The sequence below is a fragment of the Aphis gossypii genome, chromosome X (genome assembly GCF_020184175.1).
Source record: "Aphis gossypii isolate Hap1 chromosome X, ASM2018417v2, whole genome shotgun sequence".
NCBI lineage: Eukaryota > Metazoa > Arthropoda > Insecta > Hemiptera > Aphididae > Aphis > Aphis gossypii.
This window is the reverse complement of record NC_065533.1, coordinates 9,801,033-9,816,983: the sequence shown is the minus strand read 5'-3', so window position 1 is coordinate 9,816,983 and position 15,951 is coordinate 9,801,033. Positions and strand designations below refer to the sequence as shown.

Here is a 15,951-nt window from a genome sequence, read left to right as displayed (position 1 = left end):
TTTAATTTATAAAAAATAAAAACTAATTTATAAATTTTTAATTATATACATGTGTGTAAATATGACTATTTTATTAATATTTGCTAATATAAGGTATAAGATTTCATTTCTAACACATGAAAGTATAACCGTTAGATTCATTTAAAAATTGAGGAAAAATATAATATAACTCATGGAATAAAATGATAATATTTAATTTATTAAAAATTTACATCAATTTTTTGGTTTTTGTTAAGGTGTAAATATGAATATTTTAATAAATTTTTGCTAATTTAAGACATAAGATTTTATTTCTAACAAATGAAAGTATACCCATTAGATGAATTTAAAAAGTTAGATAAAATATAATAAAACTCTTGGAATAAAATGATAATATTTAATTTATTAAAAAATTACTACAAATTTTTGGTTTTTGTTAAGGTGTAAATATGAATATTTCATTAAATTTTTGCTAATTTAAGACATAAGATTTCATTTCTAACAAATGAAAGTATACCCATTAGATGAATTTAAAAATTTAGATAAAATATAATAAAACTCTTGGAATAAAATGATAATATTTAATTTATTAAAATATTAATTCTAATTTTTGGTTTTTGTTAAGCTGTAAGTATGACTCATTTATTAAAAAGTTTCTAATTTAAGACATATGATTTCATTTCTAACAAATGAAAGTATAACCAAATGATTCATTTTAAAATTTAGAAAAAATATGTTATAAATCATTGAAAAAATTGATGATATTTAATTAATAAAAAAATTAATTCTAATTTTTGGTTTTTGTTAAGGTGTAAGTATGACTCATTTATTAAAAAGTTTCTAATTTACACATAAGATTTCATTTCTTATCAAATGAAATTATACCCAATAGATTCATTGTAAAATTTAGAAAAAATATAATATAACTCATTGAATTGAATGATAATATTTAATTTATAAAAGAATAAAAACTAATTCTTAGTTTTTAATTGTTAATATGTATTCGAGGACCACACAGATACTATGCACCCTCTCATCCAGCTAATCAAAAAATTATTGAATATTGCCTATATCCAACCCCTTGAAAGGGTATGCTTTCTACATTCTTAGTTCTTAATATATGTGTTAATATGACTATATGTTAACAATTAACTAATTTAAGACACAAGGTTCATTTATAATACATGTATTTATACCCATTAAATTCATTTTATAATTTAGAAAAAATATAATATAACTCATTGCATAAAATGATAATGTTTAATTTATAAAAAAATAAAAACTAATTTATAATTTTTAATATATACATGTGTGTAAATATGACTATTTTATTAAATATTTGCTAATATAAGGTATAAGATTTCATTCCTAACACATGAAAGTATAACCGTTAGATTCATTTAAAAATTGAGGAAAAATATAATATAACTCATTGAATAAAATGATAATATTTAATTTATTAAAAAATTACATCAAATTTTTGGTTTTTGTTAAGGTGTAAATATGAATATTTTATTAATTTTTTGCTATTTAAGGCATAAAATTTCATTTCTACACATGAAAGTATAACCGTTAGATTCATTTTAAAAAGTTAGATAAAATATAATAAAACTCATTGAATAAATTGATAATATTTAATTTATTAAAAAATTGCATCAATTTTTAGTTTTTGTACATGTGTTAATATGACTATTTTATTAATATTTGCTAATTTAAGGCATAAGATTTCATTTCTACAAAATGAAGTATAAAACCAAATGATTCATTTTAAAATTTAGAAAAAATATGTTATAAATCATTGAATAAATTGATGATATTTAATTAATAAAAAAATTAATTCTAATTTTTGGTTTTTGTTAAGGTGTAAGTATGACTCATTTATTAAAAAGTTTCTAATTTAAGACATAAGATTTCATTTCTATCAAATGAAATTATACCCAATAGATTCATTGTATAATTTAGAAAAAATATGATATAACTCATTGCATTGAATGATAATATTTAATTTATAAAAGAATAAAAACTAATTTTTAGTTTTTAATTGTTAATATGTATTCGAGGACCACACAGATACTATGCACCCTCTCATCCAGCTAATCACAAAAATTATTGAATATTGCCTATATCCAACCCCTTGAAAGTGGTATGCTTTCTACATTCTTAGTTCTTAATATGTGTGTTAATATGACTATATTGTTAACAATTAACTAATTAAGACACAAGGTTTCATTTATATACAGTATTTATACCCATTAAATTCATTTTATATTTAGAAAAAATATATATAACTCATTGCATAAAATGATAATGTTTAATTTATAAAAAAATAAAAACTAATTTATAAATTTTTAATTATATACATGTGTGTAAATATGACTATTTTATTAAATATTTGCTAATATAAGGTATAAGATTTCATTTCTAACACATGAAATATATAACCGTTAGATTCATTTTAAAAATTGAGGAAAAATATAATATAACTCATTGAATAAAATGATAATATTTAATTTATTAAAAAATTAAATCAAATTTTTGGTTTTTGTTAAGGTGTAATATGAATATTTTATTAAATTTTTGATAATTTAAGACATAAGATTTCATTTCTAACAAATGAAAGTATAACCAATGATTCATTTTAAAATTTAGAAAAAATATGTTATAAATCATTGAATAAATTGATGATATTTAATAAATAAAAAAAATTAATTTTAATTTTTAGTTTTTGTACGTGTGTAAATATCACCATTTTATTAATAATTAGCAAATTAAGGACATAAGATTTCATTTCTAACGAATGAAAGTATACCCATTAGATGAATTTAAAAATTTAGATAAAATATAATATAACTCATTGAATAAAATGATAATATTTAATTTATTAAAAAATTACATCAAATTTTTAGTTTTTGTACATGTGTTAATATGACTATTTTATTAAATATTTGCTAATTTAAGGCATAAGATTTCATTACCAACACATGAAAGTATAACCGTTAGATTCTTTTTAAAATTTAGAAAAAATATAATATAACTCATTGAATTGAATGATAATATTTAATTTATAAAAGAATAAAAACTAATTTTTAGTTTTTAATTGTTAATATGTATTCGAGGACCACACAGACACTATGCACCCTCTCAACCAGCTAATCACAAAAATTATTCTATATTGCCTATATCCAACCCCTTGATAACGGTATGCTTTCAAAATTCTTAGTTCTTAATATGTGTGTTAATATGAGTATTTTGTTAACAATTTGCTAATTTAAGGCATAAGAATTTATTTCTAACACATAAAATTACACATTATATGAATTTAAAAATATATAAAAATATATATAACTCATTGAATTAAATGATAATATTTAATTTTTAAAAAAGTTAAATTGATTTTTAGTTTTTACTACGAGTGTGAATATGACTATTTTATTAATAATTTGCTAGTTTATGATGAAAGATATCATTTCTAACACATACAATTTTACCCATTAGAATTATTTTAAAATTTAGAAAAAATATAATATAACTCAATAAAAAGAATTATAATTTTTAATTTATAAAAAATCAAAAACCGATTTTTAATTCTTAAAGTGTGTTAATATGACTATTATGTTTATAATTTGATAATATAAATTATTGAATATACTGGCAATGCGCAATTTAAAAAAAAAAATTATCTTTTTAAATTTTATTATGTGTGTAAACATACCTACTTCAATTTTAATTTGCTAATAAACCATAATATATTTATACAATTTTTACTGTATTTTTTTGAGATTTTTAGGACGTTAACATCTCAGCCTTAGACTTAAAACTATTTGTTGTAGATATTACTGTTGCTGTGTCAGTTGTGTCATCGCGTAAGTTGTCGTTCTGAAATGAGACTCAAAATTTACTAGGAACCTATGCGGCCGAATATGTCATCTTCGGTATCCGAACAGTCCGGTGTTTTATGGCGGCGCTGCCGCTCGCCGCATGAAAATCGCAGTGGCACTCATCGCCTCCGACTAGCCGCTCCTGATACATGAAATCGGTCGATCGACCCCTAAGAACTAAACAGCAATTGGCGTGATATCACAGTAACAATATTTCAATAACATTATAAAATATATTACAATACTTACTGATATTGTCGAAGTCGATCAACATTTCTTGGGGTAACCGATGGATTTACGACCAGGAGTCTAGCCGGAACGACTAGCGCCGCCGTAATTTTTGGTCGGCGAGGGTACCGCCCCCGAACACCGGGCTCTTCGGACAGCGATGATGACGTATTCGGCCGCATAGGTTCCTAGTAAATATTGAGTCTCATTTCAGAACGACAACTTAGCGACGACACAACCGCATCAGCAACACCAACAATAACAGATCGTGGCAACAATAATAGTATTAATTGTTGTTGTTAATGTTATTGCATTCCGTGTACAATACACGACGACCGTGATTGAATTTTGCACCGCATTCTTGCGGAGTTATAACCTCGCCGTTTTCCAGCCGAGTAAAAAAGAAAAAAAAATAGAAAAAAGGCCGAACGATCACGATTCACGACCGTATCATTAACGTAATAATGGTTGGAGGTTAGCAGGGATCGTGGGCGTTTTTTTTTCAAAATTATTGTAGTTCAATATTATATCAAATATATTGTACTTCATTGCGTTATGAAATTATTAGCACCGTATGTAGTCCTGTATGGCTATATCGCACTATGAGGTACAACACACTACTGCGTGGACAGCTGCTTTGATTTGCAGTGTTATTCGGTAATAACTAGGGCTTGATGCCCTAAAAAACCTCAAAAACGGCCCTAAAAATGCAACAAAAAAAAATAAAAAATAAAATAACTTTAAAATAGGTACCTATAATCAGTATCACCCAAAACACATGTTTTGCATTTTATAAAGCAACGTTTCGAAACACCAGAAAAAAAGATGCCTATGCATCAAAATTCCAGACCTAGTAATAACATTTTAATACAAAGTTCCTCATGAGTTAGTTGAGTTAGTGATTCAAAAAAAAAATTAAAAGAATATGGTATTGTCATTGGGAAAAAACATTCTGGAGAACTCTGAATATTATATTATGTAACTGATTATGTTGTGATCGTGATAGTCTTCGAATGAGTATCTACAACAGCCGCTGCCGCCGCCGCCGTCGACGAAACAGAAACACAACAACGTGTTCATGCGCTCCTGGTACTCGGGACCCAATTTTGTGGAAGTCTTCGGTTTAGGAGCGTTTGGAACACAACCGCGACATTTCTGCACACGCGTGAACACCATATTGAACACTACATACAATGATAATAAAAATGTTATCATTAAAAGTGACCCTGATGCCTGGGGATTTTTACCAATAAATAGACGTTCTTTATCCGTCTCTTTTAAGGGGTTTATTTATGCAATTTAGGGCCGGTTTTTCAATTGTCTTTAACTGGCAGTTAGTAGAATTTAACTGCCGGTTAAATGTATGTCTCAGTTAAACTGTTTATCAAACCTGGATTAAGCTAACTGAAAGGCTTAACTAGCAGTTAAGCTAATCGCTAATATTTCCTGCAGTTAAGCCATTAACTGCAGGTTACACTACATATAGGTAAATAGTTGTTTTTCTGATAAAAAAAATCAGACTACAAAATATATGTAAATTTGAAATTTTCTACTCTCGTTATTTTTTTTATACTCGTACTTTATACTCACCGATCACCATGGAACTCCTCATGGACCATGCTATACTCTTTGAAGATGACGATAATGAACTTAACGAGTACGTAAACTATGTTCGAAGACCTTATACTATAAGATGTAGGATCGATCATTTTAATAAATGGGATGATTACGATTTTAAAGTCCGATTTCGATTATCTAAAGAGACGGTTATTGAAGTTTTAAATATTATAAAACATTCCATTTCATCAAACTGGGATAGGTGTGTTATTATTTATATTTATATTATACCCGATTGCAAGTATATGCTTAGCCACGAAATAAGGTATTATTCGTGGGCTAAGCATAATATATTTATTTAACAAAAAACTAAATTATAAATTTTTAATTATTTACATGTGTGTAAATATGACTATTTTATTAAATATTTGCTAATATAAGGCATAAGATTTCATTTCTAACACATGAAAGTATAACCAAATGATTCATTTTAAAATTTAGAAAAAATATGTTATTAATCATTGAAAAAATTGATGATATTTAATTAATAAAAAAATTAATTCTAATTTTTGGTTTTTGTTAAGGTGTACGTATGATTCTTTTATCAAAAATATGGTAATTTAAGACATAAGATTTCATTTCTATCAAATGAAATTATACCCAATAGATTCATTGTAAAATTTAGAAAAAATATAATATAACTCATTGAATTGAATGATAATATTTAATTTATAAAAGAATAAAAACTAATTCTTAGTTTTTAATTGTTAATATGTATTCGAGGACCACACAGATACTATGCACCCTCTCATCCAGCTAATCACAAAATTATTGAATATTGCCTATATCCAACCCCTTGAAAATGGTATGCTTTCTACTACATTCTTAGTTCTTAATATATGTGTTATATATGACTATATTGTTAACAATTAACTAATTTAAGACACAAGGTTTCATTTATAATACATGTATTTATACCCATTAAATTCATTTTATAATTTAGAAAAAATATAATATAACTCATTGCATAAAATGATAATGTTTAATTTATAAAAAAATAAAACTAATTTATAAATTTTTAATTATATACATGTGTGAAATATGACTATTTTATTAAATATTTGCTAAATAAGGTATAAGATTTCATTCCTAACACATGAAAGTATAACCGTTAGATTCATTTTAAAATTGAGGAAAAATATAATATAACTCATTGAATAAAATGATAATATTTAATTTATTAAAAAATTACATCAAATTTTTGGTTTTTGTTAAGGTGTAAATATGAATATTTTATTAAATTTTTGCTAGTTTAAGGCATAAAATTTCATTTCTAACACATGAAAGTATAACCGTTAGATTCATTTTAAAAAGTTAGATAAAATATAATAAAACTCATTGAATAAATTGATAATATTTAATTTATTAAAAAATTGCATCAAATTTTTAGTTTTTGTACATGTGTTAATATGACTATTTTATTAAATATTTGCTAATTTAAGGCATAAGATTTCATTTCTAACAAATGAAAGTATAACCAAATGATTCATTTTAAAATTTAGAAAAAATATGTTATAAATCATTGAAAAAATTGATGATATTTAATTAATAAAAAAATTAATTCTAATTTTTGGTTTTTGTAAAGGTGTAAGTATGACTCATTTATTAAAAAGTTTCTAATTTAAGACATAAGATTTCATTTCTATCAAATGAAATTATACCCAATAGATTCATTGTATAATTTAGAAAAAATATGATATAACTCATTGCATTGAATGATAATATTTAATTTATAAAAGAATAAAAACTAATTTTTAGTTTTTAATTGTTAATATGTATTCGAGGACCACACAGATACTATGCACCCTCTCATCCAGCTAATCACAAAAATTATTGAATATTGCCTATATCCAACCCCTTGAAAGTGGTATGCTTTCTACATTCTTAGTTCTTAATATGTGTGTTAATATGACTATATTGTTAACAATTAACTAATTTAAGACACAAGGTTTCATTTATAATACATGTATTTATACCCATTAAATTCATTTTATAATTTAGAAAAAATATAATATAACTCATTGCATAAAATGATAATGTTTAATTTATAAAAAAATAAAAACTAATTTATAAATTTTTAATTATATACATGTGTGTAAATATGACTATTTTATTAAATATTTGCTAATATAAGGTATAAGATTTCATTTCTAACACATGAAAGTATAACCGTTAGATTCATTTTAAAATTGAGGAAAAATATAATATAACTCATTGAATAAAATGATAATATTTAATTTATTAAAAAATTAAATCAAATTTTTGGTTTTTGTTAAGGTGTAAATATGAATATTTTATTAAATTTTTGATAATTTAAGACATAAGATTTCATTTCTAACAAATGAAAGTATAACCAAATGATTCATTTTAAAATTTAGAAAAAATATGTTATAAATCATTGAATAAATTGATGATATTTAATAAATAAAAAAAATTAATTTTAATTTTTAGTTTTTGTACGTGTGTAAATATCACCATTTTATTAATAATTAGCAAATTAAGGACATAAGATTTCATTTCTAACAAATGAAAGTATACCCATTAGATGAATTTAAAATTTTAGATAAAATATAATATAACTCATTGAATAAAATGATAATATTTAATTTATTAAAAAATTACATCAAATTTTTAGTTTTTGTACATGTGTTAATATGACTATTTTATTAAATATTTGCTAATTTAAGGCATAAGATTTCATTACCAACACATGAAAGTATAACCGTTAGATTCTTTTTAAAATTTAGAAAAAATATAATATAACTCATTGAATTGAATGATAATATTTAATTTATAAAAGAATAAAAACTAATTTTTAGTTTTTAATTGTTAATATGTATTCGAGGACCACACAGATACTATGCACCCTCTCATCCAGCTAATCACAAAAATTATTCTATATTGCCTATATCCAACCCCTTGATAACGGTATGCTTTCAAAATTCTTAGTTCTTAATATGTGTGTTAATATGACTATTTTGTTAACAATTTGCTAATTTAAGGCATAAGAATTTATTTCTAACACATAAAATTATACACATTGTATGAATTTAAAAATATATAAAAATATAATATAACTCATTGAATTAAATGATAATATTTAATTTTTAAAAAAGTTAAATTTGATTTTTAGTTTTTACTACGAGTGTGAATATGACTATTTTATTAATAATTTGCTAGTTTAAGATGAAAGATATCATTTCTAACACATACAATTTTACCCATTAGAATTATTTTAAAATTTAGAAAAAATATAATATAACTCAATAAAAAGAATTATAATTTTTAATTTATAAAAAATCAAAAACCGATTTTTAATTCTTAAAGTGTGTTAATATGACTATTATGTTTATAATTTGATAATATAAATTATTGAATATACTGGCAATGCGCAATTTAAAAAAAAAAATTGTCTTTTTAAATTTTATTATGTGTGTAAACATACCTACTTCAATTTTAATTTGCTAATAAACCATAATATATTTATACAATTTTTACTGTATTTTTTTGAGATTTTTAGGACGTTAACATCTCAGCCTTAGACTTAAAACTATTTGTTGTAGATATTACTGTTGCTGTGTCAGTTGTGTCATCGCGTAAGTTGTCGTTCTGAAATGAGACTCAAAATTTACTAGGAACCTATGCGGCCGAATATGTCATCTTCGGTATCCGAACAGTCCGGTGTTTTATGGCGGCGCTGCCGCTCGCCGCATGAAAATCGCAGTGGCACCATCGCCTCCGACTAGCCGCTCCTGGTACATGAAATCGGTCGATCGACCCCTAAGAACTAAAAAGCAATTGGCGTGATATCACAGTAACAATATTTCAATAACATTATAAAATATATTACAATACTTACTGATATTGTCGAAGTCGATCAACATTTCTTGGGGTAACCGATGGATTTACGACCAGGAGTCTAGCCGGAACGACTAGCGCCGCCGTAATTTTTGGTCGGCGAGGGTACCGCCCCCGAACACCGGGCTCTTCGGACAGCGATGATGACGTATTCGGCCGCATAGGTTCCTAGTAAATATTGAGTCTCATTTCAGAACGACAACTTAGCGACGACACAACCGCATCAGCAACACCAACAATAACAGATCGTGGCAACAATAATAGTATTAATTGTTGTTGTACTTATTGTTGTTGTTAATGTTATAGTTAGTGATTCAAAAAAAAAAAATTAAAAGAATATGGTATTGTCATTGGGAAAAAACATTCTGGAGAACTCTGAATATTATATTATGTAACTGATTATGTTGTGATCGTGATAGTCTTCGAATGAGTATCTACAACAGCCGCTGCCGCCGCCGCCGTCGACGAAACAGAAACACAACAACGTGTTCATGCGCTCCTGGTACTCGGGACCCAATTTTGTGGAAGTCTTCGGTTTAGGAGCGTTTGGAACACAACCGCGACATTTCTGCACACGCGTGAACACCATATTGAACACTACATACAATGATAATAAAAATGTTATCATTAAAAGTGACTCTGATGCCTGGGGATTTTTACCAATAAATAGACGTTATTTATCCGTCTCTTTTAATTGGTTTATTTATGCAATTTAAAAAAAGATTTTACAATATTTATATTTCAAATATTTTCAGTGATTAATTTTTGAATTACAACCATAAAAAAAAAATCGATTTGGTCGAAAACTGGTTTTGCGTAAAAATTGCCGTTTGTCCGTCATTTTTTTTTTGTTTTCCTCAATTTTTTTGTAAACTGTTGGAAAATGTTAACTTTTTAACTCTACAATGCACCATGAATATTCACTTTTACATCGAAAACCACCCCATTAGTTTAAAATTGGAGCATTATTTCGACTAGTTATGCTAGTTATACACAGACACAGAAAAAAAAAAAAAAAAAAAAAATACACACACCATTGTAAAATCATTACATTCATCACTTCGTTCAGAATCTAAAAATGATTTAAGTGTTTTAAATAAACATTTTATTCAATAAGAGATATTTAATTTACTCTATATTTAAATATCAGTGTAAAAAGTGTAAATTCAAGTGTTAGTAAAATAAAGTCACTATATAATTAGCAAAAATAACATTAATCTGGTATGTTTACGTATATATTATTAATTAAAAAAAGATTTTACTGTTTTTTTAAATATTCTTTAAGAATTTTATTAAATAAGCTACATTATATATACTAAACACTTAAAGCTTAAGATAATTATTTCATTTATATTTACTTAAATTCAATGATGACTTTAATATTACTAAAAATAAAATTGAAGTGGTGTATTTACATATATATTAACAATCAAAAAAACAATTTTACTATTTATTAAATTTCTTATAAACATTTTAATTAATAAGCTACATTATATATACTATACACTTAAAGCTTAAGATAATTATTTTATTTTTTTATATTTAGATTGAAAGCTGAGTTTGAAATTAACAAACCTAACATTAATGTGGTATGTTTACATAAATAATATTAATTAAAAATATGAATTTACTGTTTATTAAAATTTTTTTTAAGCATTTTATTCCATAACATCTACAATATGTACTCAATATTTAAATCTAAGAGTAAAAATTATGGAATCCAGTGTTAGAAACATAATGTCAATATGATTATATCAAAAATTAAATTGATGGGGTATATTTACATATATATTAACAATTAAAAAAATGATTTAAGTATTTCTTAAATTTCTAATAAACATTTTATTCAAAAAGTGATATTTAATTTACTCTATATTTAAATATCAGTGTAAAAAGTGTAAATTCAAGTGTTAGTAAAATAAAGTCACTATATAATTAGCAAAATAACATTAATCTGGTATGTTTACGTATATATTATTAATTAAAAAAGATTTTACTGTTTTTTTAAATATTCTTTAAGAATTTTATTAAATAAGCTACATTATATATACTAAACACTTAAAGCTTAAGATAATTATTTCATTTATATTTACTTAAATTCAATGATGACTTTAATATTACTAAAAATAAAATTGAAGTGGTGTATTTACATATATATTAACAATCAAAAAAACAATTTTACTATTTATTAAATTTCTTATAAACATTTTAATTAATAAGCTACATTATATATACTATACACTTAAAGCTTAAGATAATTATTTTATTTTTATATGTTTAAATTGAAAGCTGAGTTTGAAATTAACAAACCTAACATAAATGTGGTATGTTTACATAAATAATAATAATAAAAAAAAAAATGAATTTAACTGTTTTTAAAATTTTTTTTAATCATTTTATTCCATAACTTATACTATATTTACTCAATATTTAAATCTAAGAGTAAAAATTATGGATTCAAGTGTTAGAAAAGTAATTTCTATATGAATATACCAAAAATAACATTGATGGGGTATATTTACATATATATATATTAACAATTAAAAAATGATTTAAGTGTTTTTGAAATTTCTTTAAATATTTTATTCAATAAGTGATATTTAATTTACTCTATATTTAAATATCAGTGTAAAAAGTGTAAATTCAAGTGTTGGTAAAATAAAGTCACTATATAATTAGCAAAAATAACATTAATCTGGTATGTTTACGTATATATTATTAATTAAAAAAAGATTTTACTGTTTTTTTAAATTTTCTTTAAGGATTTTATTAAATAAGCTACATTATATATACTAAACACTTAAAGCTTAAGATAATTATTTTAATTATATTTACTTAAATTCAAAGCTGACTTTAATATTACTAAAAATAAAATTGAAGTGGTGTATTTACATATATATTAACAATCAAAAAAACAATTTTACTATTTATTAAATTTCTTATAAACATTTTAATTAATAAGTTACATTATATATACTATACACTTAAAGCTTAAGATAATTATTTTATTTTTATATATTTAGATTGAAAGCTGAGTTTGAAATTACCAAACCTAACATTAATGTGGTATGTTTACATAAATAATATTAATAAAAAATATGAATTTACTGTTTATTAAAATTTTTTTTAAGCATTTTATTCCATAACATCTACAATATGTACTCAATATTTAAATCTAAGAGTAAAAATTATGGAATCCAGTGTTAGAAACATAATGTCAATATGATTATATCAAAAATTAAATTGATGGGGTATATTTACATATATATTAACAATTAAAAAAATGATTTAAGTGTTTTTGAAATTTCTTATAAATATTTTATTCAATAAGTGATATTTAATTTACTCTATATTTAAATATCAGTGTAAAAAGTGTAGATTCAAGTGTTAGTAAAATAAAATCACTATATAATTAGCAAAAATAACATTAATCTGGTATGTTTACGTATATATTATTAATTAAAAAAAGATTTTACTGTTTTTTTAAATTTTCTTTAAGAATTTTATTAAATAAGCTACATTATATATACTAAACACTTAAAGCTTAAGATAATTATTTCATTTATATTTACTTAAATTCAAAGCTGACTTTAATATTACTAAAAATAAAATTGAAGTGGTGTATTTACATATATATATTATCATTAAAAAAAACAATTTTACTATTTATTAAATTTCTTATAAACATTTTAATTAATAAGCTACATTATGTATACTATACACTTAAAGCTTAAGATAATTATTTTATTTTTATATATTTAGATTGAAAGCTGAGTTTGAAATTAACAAACCTAACATTAATGTGGTATGTTTACATAAATAATATTAATAAAAAATATGAATTTACTGTTTATTAAAATTTTTTTTAAGCATTTTATTCCATAACATCTACAATATGTACTCAATATTTAAATCTAAGAGTAAAAATTATGGAATCCAGTGTTAGAAACATAATGTCAATATGATTATATCAAAAATTAAATTGATGGGGTATATTTACATATATATTAACAATTAAAAAAATGATTTAAGTATTTCTTAAATTTCTAATAAACATTTTATTTAAAAAGTGATATTTAATTTACTCTATATTTAAATATCAGTGTAAAAAGTGTAAATTCAAGTGTTAGTAAAATAAAGTCACTATATAATTAGCAAAAATAACATTAATCTGGTATGTTTACGTATATATTATTAATTAAAAAAAGATTTTACTGTTTTTTTAAATTTCTTTAAGAATTTTATTAAATAAGCTACATTATATATACTAAACACTTAAAGCTTAAGATAATTATTATTTCATTTTATTTTACTTAAATTCAATGCTGACTTTAATATTACTAAAAATAAAATTGAAGTGGTGTATTTACACATATATTAACAATCAAAAAAACAATTTTACTATTTATTAAATTTCTTATAAACATTTTAATTAATAAGCTACATTATATATACTATATACTTAAAGCTTAAGATAATTATTTTATTTTTATATGTTTAAATTGAAAGCTGAGTTAGAAATTAACAAACCTAACATAAATGTGGTATGTTTACATAAATAATAACAAAAGAAAATATGAATTTAACTGTTTTTAAGCATTTTATTCCATAACATCTACAATATGTACTCAATATTTAAATCTAAGAGTAAAAATTATGGAATCAAGTGTTAGAATAATAATGTCAATATGAATATATCAAAAATAAAATTGATGGGGTATATTTACATATATATTAACAATCAATAAAACGATTTTACTAATTTTTAAATTTCTTATAAACATTTTAATTAATAAGCTACATTATATATACTATACACTTAAAGCTTAAGATAATTATTTTATTTTTATATGTTTAAATTTAAAGCTGTTTTTGACATTAGTAAAACTAACATTAATGTGGTAAGGTTTCATACATATTAACAATTTAAAAAATGGTTTTACCATTTTTAAATTCTTATAAACATTTTATTCAATAAGGGAGATTATATTACCTATGCACATAAAACTTTAGATAGTGATTTTATTTTTATATGTTTAAATTCAAAGGGGCCTTGGAAATTAGGCAAAAGTAACATTAACATGGCATGTTTACGTTTATATTATTAATTAAAAAAAGGTTTTACTGTTTTTAGATTTCATATAAACATTTTATTCAATAAGTGATATTATATTTTCTTTATATGTTGGCGTTACTTGCGTTCATCGTTATTATAAATAATAAACAATAACAACTGAATGCGCTTTCAAACTATGATATAATATAAAATAAATAGATTTTTATATGTATGTGCGTGATTTGACTATATTTATAAAATAATTGCCACATAAATTAATGTAATAAATATAAATTGATTAATATAATATAAAAAATGCAGTATAGATTAATATGAATATAATATTAATATATGATTTTTCATGTGCTTCATTAACATATTTGAATATAATAACAAAATATAATTTTTATGGTGCTTGATTAGCACAATGAATATAATTTAAAATGATGATATATATTTATGCCTCAGTCGGCCAAAATATACAAATTAATATAAATTATAATGAATATGAATATAATATAAAATCACTACCTATTAATGTTTTACAGTGGCATAAAATATTATATAAATGTATGAACAAAAAAATACTCACAGTCACAACACGGGTGATTACTTTAGTTGATGGATTTTAACGCGGCTGTGCCGGGGACGTATTTATAATAATAATACACAAAATTTAATAATATTAACAACCGCACACGTGCGACCGCTTTGAGGTAACCACTGACGAGTATAACACAGGATAAGCACCACAAATGGAATATAGACAATGACCACCCTGCTGTGAAAAGTATAATATAATAGTTGAAGATATAATGATTTTAGGAACAATACTTTACCAACAAAAAAAATGAAGACTCAGAATATGTGCTATAAATGCTAAAAAGTTACAAAATAACGAAACAATACCGAAAGGTAAAGAAAAAAGGCAATCCGAGCTGGTGCGTCCAGCCTTTTATAGTTTTTTGCTGCGGACAGTGTCATCGATATAAATAAAATAATACGTTTAGCACAATAGTTGATGACACTGCTGCACAGCAGAAACTATAAAAAAAAAAAAATTAAAATAGAAAAAAATGGATATAACCATAGCAAATAGAACTATATGAATTAAAAATATGAGAAAAAATAACGGACTGTCCCAAGACACGAGCGTCTCGGGAGCAAAATTGCGCAACCAATCAGAAGCGTTCACATTTCTTATCAATATTTGTGAAAATCACATTTCTTATCATATAACGTGATATTGTTATCTGCTGTGGTGATAATATATTCTTTATAATATATAATTATTAATTTATTATTATTTTAATTTTTAATTATAAATTATAATAT

At 23.2% G+C, this 15,951-nt stretch overlaps 1 long non-coding RNA gene across 1 annotated transcript; it reads right to left on the bottom strand.

Moving 5' to 3' along the window:
* Positions 1-8,551: 8,551 nt before the first annotated feature.
* On the bottom strand, positions 8,552-15,935 carry LOC126552161 (uncharacterized). Its single transcript, XR_007605998.1, has 3 exons — positions 15,209-15,935; positions 9,562-10,157; positions 8,552-9,489 (listed from the first exon to the last, which is right to left on the bottom strand). It is a non-coding gene; the product is annotated as an uncharacterized LOC126552161 (long non-coding RNA).
* Positions 15,936-15,951: the final 16 nt, after the last annotated feature.